This window comes from Rhamphochromis sp. 'chilingali' (genome assembly GCF_963969265.1).
Source record: "Rhamphochromis sp. 'chilingali' genome assembly, chromosome: 17".
Taxonomy (NCBI): domain Eukaryota; kingdom Metazoa; phylum Chordata; class Actinopteri; order Cichliformes; family Cichlidae; genus Rhamphochromis; species Rhamphochromis sp. 'chilingali'.
Window position 1 is genome coordinate 12,022,500 of NC_137944.1, and position 21,887 is coordinate 12,044,386.

General features: G+C 42.1%; 1 protein-coding gene across 4 annotated transcripts in view; it reads right to left on the minus strand.

Moving 5' to 3' along the window:
* Positions 1–21,887, minus strand: part of dlgap3 (discs, large homolog-associated protein 3) — a 180,125-nt gene that overhangs the window by 61,971 nt on the left and 96,267 nt on the right. For 2 of the 4 annotated variants that reach the window (XM_080863069.1, XM_080863072.1), the window contains exons 1-2: positions 19,159–19,658; positions 17,712–17,786 (exon numbers count right to left, since the gene is read on the minus strand). The gene's annotated coding sequence lies outside the window, so the exon portion shown is untranslated. Of the gene's footprint in view, positions 1–17,711; positions 17,787–19,158; positions 19,659–21,887 lie in introns of those variants that run through there. The other 2 variants (XM_080863070.1, XM_080863071.1) reach the window with 1 other exon arrangement.

The following is a 21,887-nucleotide window of genomic DNA, read 5'->3' on the forward strand; positions in this document are numbered from 1 at the left end:
AGAAAGGCTGAAAGACGACCACCACTGAACAAGACACACAAGCTGAAACATCAAGACTGGGCCAAGAAATATCTCAAGACTGGTTTTTCTAAGGTTTTATGGACTGATGAAATGAGAGTGAGTCTTGATGGGCCAGATGGATGGGCCCGTGGCTGGATTGGCAAAGGGCAGAGAGCTCCAGTCCGACTCAGACGCCAGCAAGGTGGAGGTGGAGTACTGGTTTGGGCTGGTATCATCAAAGATGAGCTTGTGGAGCCTTTTCGGGTTGAGGATGGAGTCAAGCTCAACTCCCAGTCCTACTGCCAGTTTCTGGAAGACACCTTCTTCAAGCAGTGGTACAGGAAGAAGTCTGCATCCTTCAAGAAAAACATGATTTTCATGCAGGACAATGCTCCATCACACGCGTCCAAGTACTCCACAGCGTGGCTGGCAAGAAAGGGTATAAAAGAAGAAAAACTAATGACATGGCCTCCTTGTTCACCTGATCTGAACCCCATTGAGAACCTGTGGTCCATCATCAAATGTGAGATTTACAAGGAGGGAAAACAGTACACCTCTCTGAACAGTGTCTGGGAGGCTGTGGTTGCTGCTGCACGCAATGTTGATGGTGAACAGATCAAAACACTGACAGAATCCATGGATGGCAGGCTTTTGAGTGTCCTTGCAAAGAAAGGTGGCTATATTGGTCGCTGATTTGTTTTTGTTTTGTTTTTGAATGTCAGAAATGTATATTTGTGAATGTGGAGATGTTATATTGGTGTCACTGGTAAAAATAAATAATTGAAATGGGTATATATTTGTTTTTTGTTAAGTTGCCTAATAATTATGCACAGTAATAGTCACCTGCACACACAGATATCCCCCTAAAATAGCTCAAACTAAAAACAAAAACTACTTCCAAAAACATTCAGCTTTGATATGAATGAGTTTTTTGGGTTCATTGAGAACATGGTTGTTGTTCAATAATAACATTATTCCTCAAAAATACAACTTGCCTAATAATTCTGCACTCCCTGTATAAAGGTGCTTCTGTTAATTAGAATGGAAACATTTCATGGCTTCATTGTTGAACTTTTGCCCTTTTCCGCCATGAGTGAGAGTCATTTAAAAAAATGAGCTGAATTTAAATTTTGTCAGGCTGACAGCACCTTTTTCAGTACGGTGGAAATCATTTAGATGAAACTGAGTGACGCTGGACTTTTGCTATCAGACAGCCTGTTTTGAACAATATGCCGGTTTGATTTTAATGAGTGCAGCATAGAAATAGCGATGGTAGCACAAATGTGTCCCTTTAGACATTTTTCTTTTACTTGGCACCTCCACAGAGCAAGACTATGTAGAAAAAGTCTTAAATAAAAAAACATTACATATGGTATTATTACCGTTTTTTGTCTTATGTTTTGGCCCCTTAAGGGTAGCTAAAGCACAACCATGAACATGACATATTAGTATACAAACCTACCCAAATAATGTTAATATTCATATGAATTGTTGTGCTTCTGTCCATCTGTTAAATCAGTTTGCTAGCATGCAATGCAGTCCCAAGGAGTTCTTCTGTGCAGCACTGTATCCCTATTTGCAACCAATTTTGCTTTGCAACTTCCTGCGACTATTCACCAACCAGTCAATGAACGCACAGTAACCGGCTAGCCAGGGTGTTGCTGATCGGTCTCTAGGCCTGTGTGACTCGGGCTATACACATACATGCCAACCCTCCTGATTTTTCTGGGAGAATCCCGGATTTCAGTGCCCCTCCCGAAAATCTCCCGGAGCCACCATTCTCCCAAATTTCTCCCGATTTCCACCTGGACAACAAAATTGCTAAACCATCCTTAACTGGGCTGCCATTTCCGGCGGGACAATAATAACGGTGACACCTCGAAGTCAAGCGTGGGAAGTAGAACAAAGGAAGAGGAAGCAGAAGAGAAATGGCAACAACCAGTAAGAGAAGGAAATATGCATGCAAGTTTCAAAATGATTGGAAAAAAGAATTTGATTTGACAGCTATCTAATTTAACTTATTTTGTCTGATAAATAAACACTGTAGAATTCAGGTTTTTTTCTGTGTATATGTACATGACGACCCCCCACCCCCCAACAGGCCTTTTGAATGTCTCCCTAATACTGAGGTCTCAAGGTTGGCAAGTATGGCTATACATAATTTGTGGTTGGGATGTCACAGTCTGTCTCAAGCATTTAGCAGTCTCATAGAGCTGCGAGGGACATAAAAACTACATAATTAGTCTCTACAGGTTCATTTCTACAAGTGTCATATTTCACATTAATACAAATATATTATTGATAGCAGCTATAAAAATAAGTTGGCAAATCTTCACTGAATTATTTTCAGTTCCAGAAAGTGTGCAACAACATACAAGGAACATGCACCCAATATAACCCGCATGTAGTCCCAGTGTATAACAGCAATCATGAGTCAGAAAGTGCAGTTAAAGCAAAGATAAAAGTGTAGTTGTAGATGCTACTGCCATGTTCATCCAGGCTCTTTCAGTCCCCACTTTGTGTGTCACCCCAAGGCAAGCAACACACAGTGGACACTGTGCCTGGTCCTGCTTAGCCTTAAACCCTGGCCCTAAAGGCCCTAGGGCACCCCTGAGCCTACCCAACTTCCTTGGGCCCACAGTTGGTGATCTAGTTTTACATATGGGATCCCTCTATTATTCATAGTCCAGGGCAGTCTCGCTCTGTGGTGCCACAGTGGGTTATGTGGGGGGCAGAGGGGCTGTTGCTTCCTAGTACTTCTTCGTAACCGTGAGAACGCACATGCGCGCGCGTGTGTGTGTGCATTCATTATTTACACACTAGGGGCATTTAATTTTTACATGGGGTTACGTAACATATCCCCACACAGCTTCATTCATCCAGAAAATGTATAAATGTGCATGTATGAATGCAATGCAATCGAGGAGAAGAAACACACACATACTCACAGCAGTGTGGCTGAAAAGGTAATACAAACGCTACAGGACCCTCTCCTCATATACACAACCAGAAGCACACTCTCTCACACACATAAACACACACACACAGATTACTGATTACATCTCTCTGCTTGTACATGAGTGGGCCTCTGACCAGCAAAGAGGAGCTGGAAGTGAATTACAGACCATTATCCCGTGCACTAAAGCAGTTACAGCTGAAACCTGAGAGCCCTCACCGGAAGGGAGGCATGGAGAGAATACAGGGAGGAGAAATGGAGCGAGGGATAAACCACGGCTACGGTGAGAGTGACTTTAGGATGCAGAAATGAGGAGAGAACAGATGGGGAGAAGGAGACGCAGGGACGGAACTACAGGGGAAAAGACAGTGATGGAGGGCGTCGAGAAGGAGCGGGACGACCACTCTTGACATTTCTCTGCCACTTTGCATGAGTCGAGGATGACGGTGTGCCTTTACTTTCTTTTTTCTTATATTTTACTTTCCCCAGCCATTGTATTCTTAACCCAACCACCCTCGTTCTCACTTTCTTTGCCTTACCCCCACCCTCCGCACCCCGCCCCCCACACACACCCTCCAACACTTTGTCACAGGTTCATGGCTTCCTTGGAAAGATGACATCGCATTAGTCACAGCGTTTAATCAGATGCCATTATCATTTCACAGAACTCTTTCTGTTTGCCGGTGTGCATGGCTGTGTGATTGTCACTTCTAATTCTGGCAGGAACGCATGATTTATTTCCCTGAGAAAACACAGAGAGGGAAGAGGGGAGAAGAAGTTTGAAAAATAAAGGGAGGCTTCTTTTGAAATTAATCAAGTCCAGTCCATGTTAATTTAATTCAGGCTTTATATCGCTCATATTTATTATTCATATTTATTACTGCTGGTGCGTAATTATTTTACTATAATATTATAACTCCTCAACTCATTATCTGTTTTAATGCAGCTATTTGTTTGAACTACCACTGCTGCTGATACTTTGTAGTGGGAGTGCTGCAGGTGGTGATGGTCTTAATATTAATAATAGTAATAACCCATCTATTCCCACTCCCAAACCTTCTTAATTCTCTTTTAATCATGTTGTTCACCTTTCCATCACCACCTCCTTTACAATACAGTGTCCAAAGTCAGTGATGCAGCATTTGCCCTCTTTCCTCCACCACCAAGGGGACTCTGATGGAACTTTCCGGGGTGGACAGGCTGGTGTGCAAAGGTATTTCACTCTCCTAACAAAGCCAATAAATGCTAACAAAGTCAATCCCAAATAAACTGACCTCAGTCTCAGGGTTTGGAAACAGTCCTGAAGAGAAAAATCAGACAGAATAATATGATTAAACTGAAATACAGTCCTAACAGCGCAGGAATTATACTCATCTTCAAGATAAGATGAAGACAAGTAATACTGAAATGTCAGTCACTGAGAATAGCTAACCCTGCCGTCTTTGTGGTTCAGGAGCCCCGTCCCTTCGTCGTTATCAGTGGCCGTGGGCAGTGGACGTAATGGAGGTGGCGAGGACGGTAGTAATAACAGCAGTATGATTTTTTTTGACCTTTCATTCCCTCCTTTTCTTCCACCCCCTCCTGCCCCTATTCAGACGCAGAGGAATACAAGCAGGAACTTCTTCACATACAAGCATACATCCAAATACTCAGGCGTCACACACTTTCCTATACATAATATATTTGTTTTGCTTCTTCTCAGAGGGCAACATTAGGATGTGGGAAAGATCCAGAGAGTGAAGAAAAAAACGTTTGAAAAGGGTTAAGCAGGGATGAGGGGGAAGGAGTTAGGACAGTGATGAAACAAAAGACGTGTAAAAGGAAAGAGCTGCAGGAGAGAGACATGGACAGAAAGTCGAAGGGAGGATGCAGAGCTGCACTGTCCTCGTGGGGTGCTAGAGGTGGTGGGTGTGAGCCGGGGATAATCCTTGTATCCCATTGTCTCCTGTTTTCAAACCAATTATTGTCATCTGCATCCTCATGAAAGAGAGTTAATGAGGGGAGCAGAGCTTTGGAGTGTCAAAGCATAGTCAAGGGAACAAAGAGCACACAAAAAAATGAGGATAGAGAAAAGAGGATATGGGAGGACAAATGTGGCAGTGGTGGAAAGTGATGGGATGTAAAATAAGTGAAAGTCAAGTGCCAGGTTGGCAGGTGGCTCAGTTGTGGATTTCACGTATCATACCCTACCCTCTGTGCTCTGTCACGTGTCGTGCCTTTACAGAAATGCTAACCCTTCTTTTTGATATTCTCTTCATTTTTTTCTTCATTGAAAGGAATTGAAGACTGAGTTATACAGTTCCACCTCTTAGAAGCTACTAAATGCCTGTATAAAATACAATTCAGTATATATACAGAGACGTATACACACCTGATATACACCCAATCGATACTTTATTAGTTTCACCTTGCTAGGCCTGAGAGGCGCTGCATTTTGCCCTCACAACTGTCTTAGTTCTTCATGGAATAGATTCAAAATTCTTGAAAGAGTTTGGTCCATACTGACATGACAGCATCATGCATTTGCTGCAGATTTGTCAGCGCAACATTCATGATGCTGCACAAAGGTGCTCGATTAGGTTGAGATCTGGTGACACTGGAAGTCATTCGAATACAGTGAACTTACAGTGGCGTTTTTATCCTGCTGGAAGAAGGCATCAGAAGACAGAAACAATCTTTTTCTAAATACACAGTTGGCAAACAGCCCTTAGGTAGGTTGTGGTAATAAAATGTCCCTCACACCATTACACCAACAACAAGCTCAACTGTAGATACAAGGCAGGATGGATCCATGCTTTAATTTTTTTAATGGCAAAGTCTGACCCTACCGTCCGAATGCTGCAGAAGAAATCGAGACTCATCAGACAAGGCAACGTTTCTTCAATCTTCTATTGTCCAATTTCGGGGAACCTTTGTGAACTGTGGTTTCAGATTCTTGTTGTTAACTGACAGGAGTGGCCCATCAGCTTTGCAGTTGGATGTGTTGTGGGTTCAGAAATGCCCATCTGCATACCTTGGTTGTATTGACTGGTTATTTACTTTCTATCAACTCTGACCTCTGGCATCAACAAGGCATTTTCAACCAGAGAACTGCTGCTCCCTGTTAATTTTCTCTTTTTGGGACTATTTTCTGTAAAACCTAGCGATGGTTATGAGGAAAAATCCCACCAGATCAGCATTTTTTGAAATATTGCAACCAGCACATTAGCAACCAAAAACCATGTCACATTCAAAGTCTTTAAAATCACCTTTCCTCTTAATTCTGATGCTCAATTTGAACCTGAGCAGATACGTTTGATCATGTAAACATGTGTGTGTTAACTAATTGCTACGTAGGAAAAAAATCAGCAATATTATCAGAGAAGCAATAGTTGCTGCCCATCAATCTGGGAAGTGTTATCCCAGATAAGTGTTATCTCTGCAGTGAGAAAGATTATTCACAAGTGGAAAACATTAAAGACAACTGTGAATCTAGAGTCAAATGTGTAGCTGTTGGACAGCTGAATCTTGGCCAGAATTGGGTCATGCAACAGGACAATGATCCCAAGCATGACAGCAAAACTACAAAATATTTCACAACCTCATTGAAATGAGTGCCTTGAATCAACTCTTTCTGTGATTTGGTGCTATATAAATAAAGCTGAATTGAAAAATTGAACTAAATTGAACTTTACAGGAGCCGTGTATGAACGAATGCCCAGAAACCTCAGTGAACTAAAACAACATTGTACCGAAGACTGGTGCAAAATTCCTGCCAAACAATATAAGAGACTGATACAGTCAGACAGAAAATGAAGTTATTGTTGCTAAATGTGGTTCTATAAGATACTGAATGCGGTGGTGTACTTAGTTTTTTATGACTGTGGGTTGTTGTTTTCATAGTTTACAGCATAGTTAATGGGCTTTATACATCAAATTATTACCTCGTGTTGGCCAGACAAGTAAAACAACACATACTGAAAGTACATTCTTATATAATGACCAGCTTATTCGATGTCAAGAAAAATAAGTGCAATTTAAGCAATATGTCTTAGTTTTCCAATATTCAGTGAGACTGCAAACAAAGAAATCATAAACGCACATGGATACGGTCCCCTTTGCTTGAAATTAACAGCTCAGATAACCACTCTCATGATGTGATCCATTCTTTACACTTCAATGAAAAGTCCAAAAATCATGTTCCTCTTCTCAGCAATTTTCACACTACTCAAAGCCATCCAGTGGGCTGGACCTGACTGGCTGTATGATACTTCATTTTGGCTAACACAGTATCCCTGAACGCAGGTCTTGTCTTTTGAAATTTGCATAACTGTTTAACCCTCTCAGGCTCAAATTAAACTTTTTGTTGCTAATGCACAACCAAGTCCTGCAGTGGTACTTCTGAGTAAAAAAAACTCATAAAACATGTATGTGGGGTAATCAGGTTGTTAGTTTTTAACTGTTGCAAATCGGCAACGCCTGCCTCGAGAGGGTTAATGTGACATACAACATGCTGCACAATGCTGAAACCCACCATTCAGTGTGTATGTGTGTGTGCGTCAAACTCAGTGTGTTTCATCTATGTCAGTTTTCTGCGTGCACTCCGGCCACGCTGATTACGTGTGCAGTGTACATTGGACATGTTCAAGGCTATGACCACAGGGCTCTCTCTGCATTCTCTTGACAGGTTTTGTCTGCTATAAGCTGCTTTCACCATGGTAACCATAACTGCAATGTGCCATTTTTAACCTCGGCCAATCATTCACACTCTCTGTATTGTTCCAGATATAGAGCACGTATGTTATTTTAACATACGTTTCAAATTTCAAACGCAAACATGGTCCAAGGAGACAGACATTCGTCAGAGTCTGGATTTGTGAGAGCTATTTTAGAGTCGTGTTAGCTCCTTATTTGAGTCGGCAAAAAGAGATAAAGAGATGATAAGTTTGCTGTTCAGCTTTATTTTTTTCTGCCTGGCAACTTCTGGGACGTTTCTTCTGTGCAGCTGCAATATCACATCTCCGCCTTTCATTTGTGGTGGTGGCAAACACGAAAATATTAAAACCTAGGTTGCGACAAGGAGTTACACCCAAATTAAACAGTGTTATGTTCAGCTTTAAGAAAGCCCTCAAAAGCCGAGGTGTGTGTTGCTCATAAGTTGATCCAGTCACTTGCTCACTGCTGCGATGCCAATGATATCCAAGAATCCACCCACTCTTTTACTCGAGTAAACCGGTGATCAAGTGAGTTTTATGCGTGTGAGGATAAAAAAAAAAAGAAATCAGAAATGAAACAGACTTCAGCTTCTTTTAGATAGATAAATAAAAACACCCACTTTAGTCTCTTGATGCTCACACAACGAAGCGTTCACGCTCTGCATGTGTCTCTGTGTATTGCAAGCGTATGCTGCTTCACCAGTGACTCACAGGACAGATCACTGTGAGCGTCTACAAGCTGGACCTGTCTTCATGTCCCTCTTGCACAAGGCGCATGTGAGGACACACAGATACGACAAGCTGTGTGAAAAAGCTAGACCCCCCAATAGTTCCCCTTGCATCTATTTGTTGTTACGAGCTGGTTTCTGTGACAATAATAATCTGTTTTCTGCTCAAACCATCTTATTACCTGCACCGACAACTCGGTCACAAGCGAAAATGAAATGCAGCGTGAAAGGCTGCATCCAAAGAACAGTTTTCATTGATGTGATACTTTTTATTTTTTCGCAGCCTTTTTGCTCGAGAAGAGAAAAGGGAGAGAGAAAATGAGGGTTGTCGCAGCTTGGTGGGGGGTGAGGTAGAAAGAACAAGAGGAAAAACTCTAATCCGAGTGCTGCACTCTTGCAACTTGGTCACGAGATCAATGAGAATATGTGAAAGAAAAAAGAAAAAGGGCACGACCTCTCGGTGCACGCAGCAAGAGCAGAGCCTACTGCCATCATGCAGGATAAGCCACCACTCTACAGGCGCTGGCATGCATTTATTAGAGTAAGCACACATTAATTAGTCTATATTGTTTTTAAATTCCTGTGAGAGCCCATAAATCCACTGCTCTCCCCCACAACAAATCAATGCAAACCTAAAATTACCATTAAAACAGGATCACTCAGAGCGTTAAAGCCACATTGTTGGTTGATTATGAGCTAAGACAATAAAAATACATCTTGAAGGGATTAGTGCTAATCTCTAGTTGCAATACCTATCACATGACTTGCATGTAATTGGCAAAATCATTTTTTTTTTTTCTTTCGACAGGAGGATTAAGGCATCGGTGCTCCTTTATGTTTGATTTATTAAAATCAACAATTAACAAATGCAAAAAAAAGCACTTTAGTAAGAGCATCATTAAACAATCTGCGTAAAGACAGAAAGCGTTTCCAACAGTTTTCATTGAAACGCTTATTCATTATTTTAATATCAGGGCATGACAGAAAGCAGGGAGGAAGCAAGGCTTAATAAAGGCGATGTGAAGGTGCAACACATCAGCAACAAAGGACGTGAGTGGGAAATCATATTAGCACCAAGTCTTATCTGTTGGTCTGATGCACATTTGGGCATTACTAGAAAGTTGATTCCAATAGCACTGACTGTATCTACAGATTACCATATAGATAAATGTATAGATATTACACAGACACTCAAAACTTCATGGAAATTTCCACTGATTGTATCAAACAACAGATTTAATTGGCCATCAAGATCCATCCATTCATTTTCTTCTGCTTATCCAATTAGGATCATGATGGAGCTGGAGCCTATCCCAGCTGTCATAGGTTGAAAGGCTGGGTACACTCTGTACAGGTCGCCAGTCCATCACAGGACTAACAGCCCATCAGGATTTCATTTATTTTAGGTTTTTTTTTTTTTGGGGGGGGGGGGGGGGGGGGGGGGCGTTACACTGAAGGCACATCAAGCTTCAAAATTATCAGTGGCAAATTATAGAGTGCACCAAGGCTTGCCAACCTAGAAGCTAGGATCACTCTGCTTCCCTTAATACATTTCTAATGCAAGTTCTAGGATTTTGCAGTAGACATACAGAAAGCCTTAATGTTTCTGCCAGAGCTCCACATGGTGATGAACTGCATCAAAAATCCAGAATGAAAGCGTTTTGATTTGACTGGGTCAGTAACGCTGCCATGAGGAGATTAAGGATTCATCACCAGAGCAACGGTAAGCACTAATAAGCACATTTAATGGTGATCCATTTTTTTATTTGAGTTTATTTTCAAGCAGTGCTTTCCTCTACTTTTTGCTAGCAGTTGGGAAAACCTGATTGGATAGTCGCAAGTCCATCCGATATGACTACTGTCTGACCTTTAGCTTAACAAAACTGCTAAAAATAACTGTGTGAGGCCTCATTTTGCCTTTCCCATACTGATGTTAAGTCACATGAAAAAGGTGAACTGGCTGTAAGGTGTACATTCACATTTGGTAAGTCCACAGTTCAAAATCAATGTGGCAGCATTTAACAGGAAGTAAAGACCGCTGAGGCTTAGCTGGAGAGTTTTGAAGTATGTTGTTTTTTTGGTGTGACCATACTACGACAAACATGTTCTGCTTTGTTCTTTTGAGTTTGAATAAAAAGTCCAAAGTCCAAATCCACCTTAAGCTCAACTGCAATGTTTGGAGGATGAAAGAAAAGTCTTTTGAAGTGATAATAATAGCTGTTATAGTTAACAACAGCAGCACTAATCTTTCTCTCTCAACTACAATACTTATACTTGCTACAATTTAAACACCCTTGAGGCCCGCACTATTTAAGCAGCAGATGTTGCCTTGCAACACAAAGGCTATTTTCAAGGCTCAGGAAATGTATTTCATGGATCAAACCGAACCAAAAGTCACTAACAAAAGGAAATTTCAAAGCACAGCAAAGAGGAAATTATTTAAGCCACGAGGCATTTTTTTGGCTAGAGGCCATGTGATTTATGAAGCTGATGTGGGCAATTCAGCATTGTTTGGGGCCCAGTTCATATTTTCCTTTTAGTCTTCACTGCCATCTGAAAAAAAAAACCCACACAAAAAAAAAACACCATCTCTAAGAGGCCAAAGGCTCCTCTGTGTTTAGTCTGCCTGATATTTGGTAATGTAGATTAATTTTTTAGACCCATTTAGTGAAAACAGCTACCTACTGCTGCTCGAAATTATGTGATTAAAGTGCAGAGGCTCGACTACGGCATATAATGTTAAGGGCAATAGGTCCGAAACAGATTCAGGAGATTAATATGTGAGGGTTTGTTAAAAAGAGGTTAATACAAGTCCCTTTGCATTACACGTTATCATATAATTCCCACTAGTACGGCTTTAAACCTTTTTTGTGTACAGATTTTATCATAAAATCTAAAACACAATGGAAAGCTAGATTAGGAGTAAGAGTTTTGTTCAGTTTTTTTCCTCTTATTGCAAGACAGGTCTTAAGGCATAAATGACACTTTCTGACTTTTTTTGTTGACATTTTCTGCAGTCAGGCCGTGAACTCTGGTCATTATCTGGCTTTATGCGGAGTTCTCTGACTGCCAGCATTTATTCTGCGCAATTAATTAGCCATCAAGAACTGAAAGCCCCACTGACGGACACCAACTTAGGCCGACTCGCTCACACCGTTCCCCATTGTCTGTCGCTGAGTTATTATGTCTAAATTTTGTACAAACATGTTTTTGCTGTGACAGTCCTGAATGGATCCAGTGCTGACTGTGCTGGGTCCCTCCTCTCTTGTTTTCTGGATAGAAGTACAGATGGGTGTGAACGCGTTTGTGTGTACGTGCGTTCTAACTGATGGGCTCTGGCCGTGCGATCCATGCTGCTGTCTAATTATCCTGATGTGATGGATGGCTTTGATTAAATCATGTGACGGCTGAGACAGTTTCTGCCTCCCTTTGCCTTTCGTCTCTCGACTCCATCGCTCTTTTTCTTCTTCTGTGACACACTTGCACGCAGACAAACGCATTACATAGGCTGCAAGCCCTTAACTCTAGTCTCTCTGTTTTTTTCTTTCATCTTATGATACAGGTCTTCAGTAGTTCAGAACAGATGAGCGCTGCTTTTAGCATTGATGAAAGATATCCATAAATCATCCGGCGGGAGAAAAAGAGAGTGATGAGGGTGGGAATGAGACCAGGAGGCAAAAAAGATGGATACCTCTGGGGACACCTCAGGCCCTCCAAGGTTTGGAGGCCTATCTCCACCCACCACCACTTCCCCTGCCGGTGGCGGACTCCCTCAGGTGTCGGTGTGTTGGTGGTTCTTTGTGTCTGGGGGTGGGCGTCCGGGTACACACCGGCTCACTCCTTGGCGGCCGCTTGTCGGGGCCTGGGGCCTGGGGCTCGCTCAGGCCCCTTTGGAGGTGGGGTGCCCCCGGCCTCTCGGCCTGGGGCTCGGTCACTCAGGCACAGCTGGGGGCCGGCGGAGCTCACGGGCGCGTCACTGCAACTCCCCCTGGCTTCTGCTCCGCGGCTGCTGGGCGAGCCCTCATCTGGGACTCTCCTCAGCTCTTACTGGAACAGTGGCGCGGCTGCCCCTCTGTTGGTCTTCCATGGTCTCTTGTGTTCTGGGGGCCTCTGGATGTCTGGAGTTTTGATCTCCTCCATACCCGCTTCACACCCTGGAGGACGGGGCTGTGGCCCCCCCACACTCCCTAGCAGATCATTACATGGAGAAACCTTTGGAATGCAAGCATGCTGATCCACACAGGTATGCACACATGGGTATTCACAGACGCGGACTAAAGCTTTCTTGGCTGCTGCCTCAAAGCACACTGTGCGCTGTCTATCTTGCGTGCTGCACAATATCGTTTATTATTTAGTAAATATTGATATCTATGACTAGCTAGTTTATTGTGATGGTGCTTTGTTTTCTCTATTATTATGTTACTCTTTGTTGTTTGCTGTCTCCTCTGTTTGTTTTTTTTGTTTGTTTGTTTTTTTTCTCCATACAGGTGACCCAGGAGTTCTTTTTTTTTTTTCTCTCTCTTCCCCCCCCTTCTCACCGTCTCTTCTCCCCTTTGGTTTTCTTTCTTTCTCTCCCCCTCTTTCTCTCATTCATTCCCCCTGTCCTATTTATTAAAAAAAAAAAAAAAAAAAAAAATGACAAAGGATGAACTGAAGCTCTGCCATCACGTAATGTCGCATACTGCTGTTTCTGATGTCATTTAAAAAAAAGAAAAAAAAAAGAAAAAAAAAAAAAGATGGATAGATCGAGACATGGAAAATAATAGTTCAGTTTATAATTTTCATTGATTTCTGGACTGAATACAGCCACTGGTTCTGGTTGTCTTTTATCTCGACCTGGATCCAAATATCAATAATATCAAAACCAAAGCTGGAATTGGTATTCTTTCGATCGATGCTTTATTTTTATTCTTATAGTTTAATATGTATCCCACTGACCTGTGTTAGATTAATAATTGTTTTGGAAATGAAATGTGCCTATTTTATTTATAGTCTTTAGTACATTTAAATGACAGAAGCTGACCCAGCATGTTTAGAGACAGGCACATTTACATTACAGTCTCCAAAAACACCCAGTTTCAAAATAAAAGAAAAGCTGAAGGGTGTGATTTAGCAGTTATTCAAATGTGTTCAAGATTTGCAAATTAATGATGATTCGGCTCATAAATCATAACACGCTGCTCTCTCGTACATAAACTGCCTTTATAGGTTAAAAACTCTGGTATGGGTATCTGCAATATTTACATGGCATCAGATCGATACCAAGATTTGCAGTATTGCTCTGCACTAGACTCTATTTTATTTTCCTTGAATAACATTAAACAGAAAATTTTGCCTTTGAGGAACGTCCCTTCTTGTGCACGTTGGATAAAGAAGAGCGATAATAAAAAACTTTTATAATCCAAAAACTGCAGAAAGAGTCCTATTTGAACATAAAAGGAAAAAATGCACCTGTGAGAGAAATATAGAAATTAGAACATAAAATGGGACGATTTTATTCTCGCATGTTGTTGCTGGGAACAACGTTGGGATGAAGGAGTGCTCAGGGAAAATGATTTTCGCCCTAATTCTCTTATCTCCTTCCGATAAGCTCCACTGCAGATAATCAAAAAACTAAATTGATAACCTGCTCTAATGCAGGCTCGCTTCTGTCTGCAGCTACACACACCAAACTGCACACGTCCTAATGAGATGCTGTCCTTCAGTGCTACAAAGAGCTGCTGTTTGAAGTTACTCTCCCAGAAACCATATGCTCACAGCGGGAAGACTGGGCACAGATCCACGAGCCGCACAGGCACACGCATGCACGCAGTAAAGCCTGTGTAGCCACACACACCTATAACCATTCAGAAGTGAGACGTGAGTGAGGGAGAAAAATGGAGGAAAGTGACTCATCTCTGCAAAATACTCCTCACAAGTCATCAGTTAAAAGCTTCATGTGGACTTGTCAGTGAAACACGTAGTCACAAGCTGTATTGTAATTGATGTCAAGGCATAACCAGCTAAACTCAACACTTTCGCCCATTAAATATGCCCATAAATGAAAGGCAGCAAGACTTTTAATGTGAAAAGTCAAGAGGAAGTCCTTAGTTATAGCATTCAAATTACAAAAACATATCATTACTAAGGGAGGAAAGCCCGACGTGACTCTGATAGAATTACTGCTGCTGAAATGCACATAAATTTAAAAGATAAGAAGTAAAGATGCAAGAGGTTTTGAGTTTGCATCAGCTGACACAGAGAAATGCCCAAACCTCCCATTTCTGACCACTACTGAAGGTTAATGAATTGTCAACCCCAAGTTAGTAGCCAATGAGCATGCATTTTTTTATTTCTGCCAAAGCCAAGTCCAGCCTTTACTCGTCACTCCCCATTTCCCAAAACCAACATGTGGAAGCAAAAACACTCATGTCGGGGACTCATAATGGGACTTCACTAACCAATCGCTGACATCACAGTGGCTACATCCATCTTTTATATAAACTGTAGGGGTGGAACAGCTTTTCCAGCTGTTCTTGAAAGCCAGCCTAGTCCCTAGGGTACAGCACAAGAAACAGCATCCTGCTGCAACTTCTTCACAGTGAAAATCAAGAAAAAGCTCACAGGAATAATCAAGCATGCAACCAAAATCACCAGCACCACTTAAACCCAACTCTTAGACCCTCACAGCTTCCATTACTAAGGGCCCTGTAGACCTCCTTCACCACTCCTTACAGCTACTCCCATCAGGCAGCCACTAAAAAGTGCCTTGGGCCAAAAAGAGAACTTTGAAAAAGTTTTTCATTCACACCACAAAATTCATTTTACACATGGCCACAAACTCTATCAGTGTGTTCAAATGCTACTTTGCGAATGTGCTCTTATCTATTCATGGAATTGGTGTTATTAAATGTACTTTATGGTCTCCGATTTAACTTTGACTGTGTGAATTAGACTTTTCTCTGCAGTAGATATTTTGACTTATACCAGCAGGAAAAGCACAGATGCTGTGCTTTATTAATGTATTCCAGCCCCACTTTGTCAGTTGGCACCTGAATGAGAATCCAGCAAAAGTTGAAAGAAAACTCCAAGGACAGTTATGGATGTGTTAGTAAAGCCACAGAAAGGAACAGAATTTATAAGGTGGAAGGATCCTCTCATACTGAAAAGTGTAGTCAGTGCCGAGGGCGGCAAACCTGCATTCCTTTGAACGACCAGCAGGGGGGTGACTCCTAAAGTTCCTTTATTTGGTCTCTTTTAGACTGAAATAGATTCGATTCGATTTGATTAGATTAGCCTTTATTGGGTCACTTCTGAGAAATTTAAACTGGACAACAGAGGGAAACATAAAACACACATACAAACACTTATTTATATTTTTACCCTAATTACAATTGAATAATTAGCCGATATTGGCAATAGAAAATTTATACCTATTGAACTTACAGTTTGGTGCCCTAAAGCTTTTGCCTGATGGTGTCAACTGATACTTATTAAAGATGTGATTTTTGTCCTCAGTAACTTTCAGACCCTGCTGTATCACTGACTCTGAATGGGGAAATGAAAGGAGCACGTCAACTATCTTTCCAGCCCTTTTAATTTTGAACTTGGGATCTGAGCTTAACAGAAAGGTTGCCAAACCATGTAGCAATACAGTATAGTAATAAAGCATTTCCACTCCATGGACCCCAAGCCTTCTTAAAAAAATGCAAGTGTTGACTAATTCAGGCGCACACATAATCTACATGATGAACCCACTGTAACAGACAAAGTAAAGACCTAGATAGATGATAAACAGGGTATGATCTGAGGTGTGGATATATTTGACAAGTCACTAGTGTATCAATCAAAGTCCTTGGGATCTTAATAAGAAGATCCATCATTGTTGTTTTGAAAACCAAGACATCAAATGCACTTTAAAATTTGAAAGCAAACCAAAGGGGGACGTCAAGGTGACTAAATCAATTTTTAGGTAGAGTCAACTTTCCTAAAATCTAAACCACGTAAGTAAAAACGCCTGTGCAGAGACTAAGAATTAAAAGAGAGTCATCATTATAATGGGTGTTCTTGATTATGATTGACTAACCATCTTAACCATCTTAGGACTTCCTGAATTACCTGAATAGAGCCTGTTCTAGACCCTATGGTAAGAGGCTATGCCATGACAATGATCATTCAGTGACCATAGAAGTCTATCTGTATTCTTAGACATAGCAGAAAAGACTACTTTTGGTGTCCAACTTGTGTATTATTTTCTAATGTGTGTTATTTCATGCAGAGCACTCAGAATCTGTCAGAATATATATTTACCCTGATGACAATGACAGGAATGATAACGCTACTTGGCGACAGAAATAGGCCATTTTAGGCATGTTGCAGAGAGTTTCCGGTTCTGACAGCAACAATGTGATGCATCTGTAATTTTACTTATATAGAACATCCCATCACATCCTGGCCTTGTATTACATCAGATAAAATGCACAAACACAGGGCACTTAGCCTCTAAGTGGCCCTCTCTGTAGCTGTAATTAGGTGAAAGCTTCAGCATTTCATTAACATGGTAAATCCAACAATGGACAAAAAGAGAGGAGTGTAACTGTATTAGCTGAGGTGACGAAGGCTAAACAAGTGAACAGAGAGGATAAATAAATAAAATGACAAATGTTTGGGAGGTAGATAGATGGAAGTCCGTTGAATGGTTTTAGCCAATTACAGAAAAAGAGTAGATAGATCCAGGGTTCCTCCAAACACCAGATATCCTGTAGAGTGCTGACATCACAAGAGCGAATCAAGAGAAAGGAGGGAAGAGAAAGTGAGGGGAGATGGAGAAAAAGGAGGAGACTGAAGCTAAGAATAGTAGTACATCCTCGGGCCAGCACGATCGGTCAGTCATGCCAGCTATTTTTTACTTTACTACTGTGCCAGTCTGTACTTGTCTTGACATCTTTCCATCTACTGTTTCTATTTTCCTCTCGCCATTAGCCTCTTTCCAAAATGCAAGGCCAACAGTATGGCAACTTTGTCATGTCGATGTTTCTCAACCAACCCACGCAGGGTAGTGACAGTTTAAACTGTTGTATGTAGTGTTCAGCCATGACGGTCGACAGCAGCAAACATCTCCAGAGACGCGACTTAGTCAATATTGCTTCAAATGTGAGATCAAATACAAGGCAGGCAGGAGAGTGAGCGGCATGCTTCAGAATCCCACGTTCTCTGAGCTGTTTCACCGACGTGGGTTAATCCCCGAGGGATGGATTTCAAGGACGCAGAAGACAGAAGTGGAATTCGTATGTGGGTACAGGTGATGTGTAGCTGCAGGAGTTACATTCATGTGTGATTGTGCCTTCTACTTACCACAGTCTCATCAGGAAATGGTGCTCCATAGGTATAGGCAGAAAAGGATGGAAAAATAACTCGGTCCCAGTCACTCTGCAGACAGGGGGAGAGACAAAGACAACATCAGGGAAGCTCAAATAAAAATCTCACGTGCAGATTTGCGCCAGACTTATCACATGTGGATGGAAGCATTTAGTTCCATTTCTCTGCAGTACATCCTTCTCCCCGTTATGGGAAAAGCACCCCCTCCCCATAAGCTCCGACCTGTAAATGAGTGCCTGCAATGTGGTGGAAGATGTGCCTGCCGGTCCCAAAACAAGAAGCCTCCCCTGACTGCCTAACTAACACTTCAGCTCCCCTGTTAGGAATGCCAGGCCCCGGAGCCACGAATGGTTGGATGATAGGAGGATATGACAAGAGGAGAACGAGATAACAGCAGAGAGAGTGAAATTAGCCATGGAAATAAAGGGATGGAAAAGAGATACGGACAATAACGAGAGAAAGAAAGAGGAGGGGATGACTCAGAGGCTAACAACTTAATTGAGTGTGTGCTGCATCCAATTACCTCCTAAAAGCAGCAGAAACTGTGAAATCATTGAACTTCAGAAAAGAAATACACCGAGGCTTACACAAAGTAACACTGTGTCACCTGATGGGAGAACATGTGTGTGTAGCTGTGTGTGTGATAACACGCCAACAGGAAAATAGGATGCTTTGTCTGTGTGACATAAAATGCTAGCAAGCTAACTGTGGTGGTATTACAGGATGCCACAGGGTTGCCAACTCCCTGAAAAATAAATAAGGGACACCTCGTGGCCAGGGCCGGGCAACCCAGTTGTCTTCACCCTTCCCAGTGTGGTAGCTCTTTTTTTTTGTGTGTGAAATTATTTTTTAACCATTTGACTTGAATTTGATTTAAGCAGATGCATATTCTTTGTGATATGACCATATGGGAAACAAATGATCATTTAGCCGTTTATTTTTAGCTCACAATGACAACATTAACACAGTAAAACAGGTCTCTTTCTTAAACAGAAGCCTGTCATGCTTAGCTTTTGAGGATATAAGTAAATCTTTCTTTAAAAGAACTCTGTCCTGCTTAACTTAAAATTATATAAATTAATAGAAAACAATAGAACAAAATCATTCTTGTAACTGTGCACATTTAGTGCATTTAGTACAATTGGCTTCAGTTGAGGTATTATTTCAGCTTTTCTAAAGCTAATCAGGTTTGTAAACCCACTTGTTCCCATGATTACGCATCATAACTCATCATCATTATTAATCTATGTATTACTTTTATGTATTAGTCATCTATTTGTTGTAATCATCTATCCTTGCAGTTGTTTATTACACAAAATAAATTATATTATCACACTTCTGGCCACATAGCGCTGATATTCACTGCACATGCCCATATTAACCTTAACCAGAGGGTTTAAACAACAAACCAGTGTTTACATACCATATCTGCTTCTGCCGTGGCCTGGTGGACAAGAAATTGGTTAAGGGTTCCCCGAGCTTTCACGCCCCTCATGTTCTTCATGTGCCCACCACTAGAAGCATGCCTATGGAAAAAGTGCGCCGGCACACAGTGCAGTGCGCTTTAAAGGTGTTATGGTGTATTTTCCCAGCCAGGTGTTTCCCTTTTCCCATTCCTCCCAGTACTTTTGCAGCCTATTTTTCTTTCTCTGAGCGAACAAACATTGCTGCTCTAATGCTGGGCTTACACTGTGCGATTTTTGGCCCATTTTGAGCCGATTTTTGAGTCGTGCGACCGATTTGGTGATCGGCCCGATTTTGGCCTTCATCGTGCGTCGTGTAGTATACGTGGGGTAACGAGAAGCGATTAACACCTCGATCATCAATCGCTCGTGAGCCGCTCACACTGCTCACGCGCAAACACGTAAACGTCGGTGAAAAAGACGGCGCAGCACGGCAGTGCAGCGTGTGATCTGGACACAAGTGATGGAGGAACAACTTGTAGAACTTTGGAAAGCTCATCCGAGCCTTTTCGATGTGGCATCACAAAATTATCACGACCACAACAACCGTGAAAATAGTTGGATTTACACTGCTGCTCATTCACAGCTGCCTGATCATGTTTTTTATTAGCAATTTAGCAAAGTTGATGGTGGTGGTGTGTCTGTGTGAGTGAAAGACAGAGCGACAGATTTTCTGTTATAACCTTCATTTTATGGAGGCACAGTGTGAGCACTCAGGTCGCATCAGAGCATCGGGCGGTATAGTGTGAGAGTACATCGTGACCTACCAACTTCTAACCCCTGCGAGTCAATCGTGCAGTTTGAGCAGGAGCTGAATAACGCGACTGAAAAAATCGCACAGTGTCTGCCCAGCTTTAGGTGTACTGTCGTCCGAGACTTGCACCGCAGTGTCGGCGTTTGTTTCCCTGTTGGCCATGCTTCTTGTTGTGGTCATCTGTTGTCTTCCGGTATTTTCTCCGTAAGCGACCTTTCATCGACCAATGAGATGAGCGGTAATCTGAATTGTCATACTCGAATTGTCATAAGTGTGCTGTCAGCTCATTGGTCACAAAGCAGGAGAGGGGCTGGGAATTATGCTTTCCAACAAAGCGTTAATTCCATTAACATTTATAGACTACTTTTGATTCTCACTGTATTACGGGACAAAGTGCGTCCCTTATTAGCTCAATACGGGACGTGTACTTTTGTTTCTAAATACGGGACGATTCCGTATTTTAAGGGACGGTTGGCAACCCTACTATAAATGTTAATGGAATTAACGCTTTGTTGGAAAGCATAATTCCCAGCCCCTCTCCTGCTTTGTGACCAATGAGCTGACAGCACACTTATGACAATTCGAGTATGACAATTCAGATTACCGCTCATCTCATTGGTCGATGAAAGGTCGCTTACGGAGAAAATACCGGAAGACAACAGATGACCACAACAAGAAGCATGGCCAACAGGGAAACAAACGCCGACACTGCGGTGCAAGTCTCGGACGACAGTACACCTAAAGCTGGGCAGACACTGTGCGATTTTTTCAGTCGCGTTATTCAGCTCCTGCTCAAACTGCACGATTGACTCGCAGGGGTTAGAAGTTGGTAGGTCACGATGTACTCTCACACTATACCGCCCGATGCTCTGATGCGACCTGAGTGCTCACACTGTGCCTCCATAAAATGAAGGTTATAACAGAAAATCTGTCGCTCTGTCTTTCACTCACACAGACACACCACCACCATCAACTTTGCTAAATTGCTAATAAAAAACATGATCAGGCAGCTGTGAATGAGCAGCAGTGTAAATCCAACTATTTTCACGGTTGTTGTGGTCGTGATAATTTTGTGATGCCACATCGAAAAGGCTCGGATGAGCTTTCCAAAGTTCTACAAGTTGTGCCTCCATCACTTGTGTCCAGATCACACGCTGCACTGCCGTGCTGCGCCGTCTTTTTCACCGACGTTTACGTGTTTGCGCGTGAGCAGTGTGAGCGGCTCACGAGCGATTGATGATCGAGGTGTTAATCGCTTCTCGTTACCCCACGTATACTACACGACGCACGATGAAGGCCAAAATCGGGCCGATCACCAAATCGGTCGCACGACTCAAAAATCGGCTCAAAATGGGCCAAAAATCGCACAGTGTAAGCCCAGCATTAGAGCAGCAATGTTTGTTCGCTCAGAGAAAGAAAAATAGGCTGCAAAAGTACTGGGAGGAATGGGAAAAGGGAAACACCTGGCTGGGAAAGTGCACCATAACACCTTTAAAGCGCACTGCACTGTGTGCCGGCGCACTTTTTCCATAGGCATGCTTCTAGTGGTGGGCACATGAAGAACATGAGGGGCGTGAAAGCTCGGGGAACCCTTAACCAATTTCTTGTCCACCAGGCCACGGCAGAAGCAGATATGGTATGTAAACACTGGTTTGTTGTTTAAACCCTCTGGTTAAGGTTAATATGGGCATGTGCAGTGAATATCAGCGCTATGTGGCCAGAAGTGTGATAATATAACTTATTTTGTGTAATAAACAACTGCAAGGATAGATGATTACAACAAATAGATGACTAATACATAAAAGTAATACATAGATTAATAATGATGATGAGTTATGATGCGTAATCATGGGAACAAGTGGGTTTACAAACCTGATTAGCTTTAGAAAAGCTGAAATAATACCTCAACTGAAGCCAATTGTACTAAATGCACTA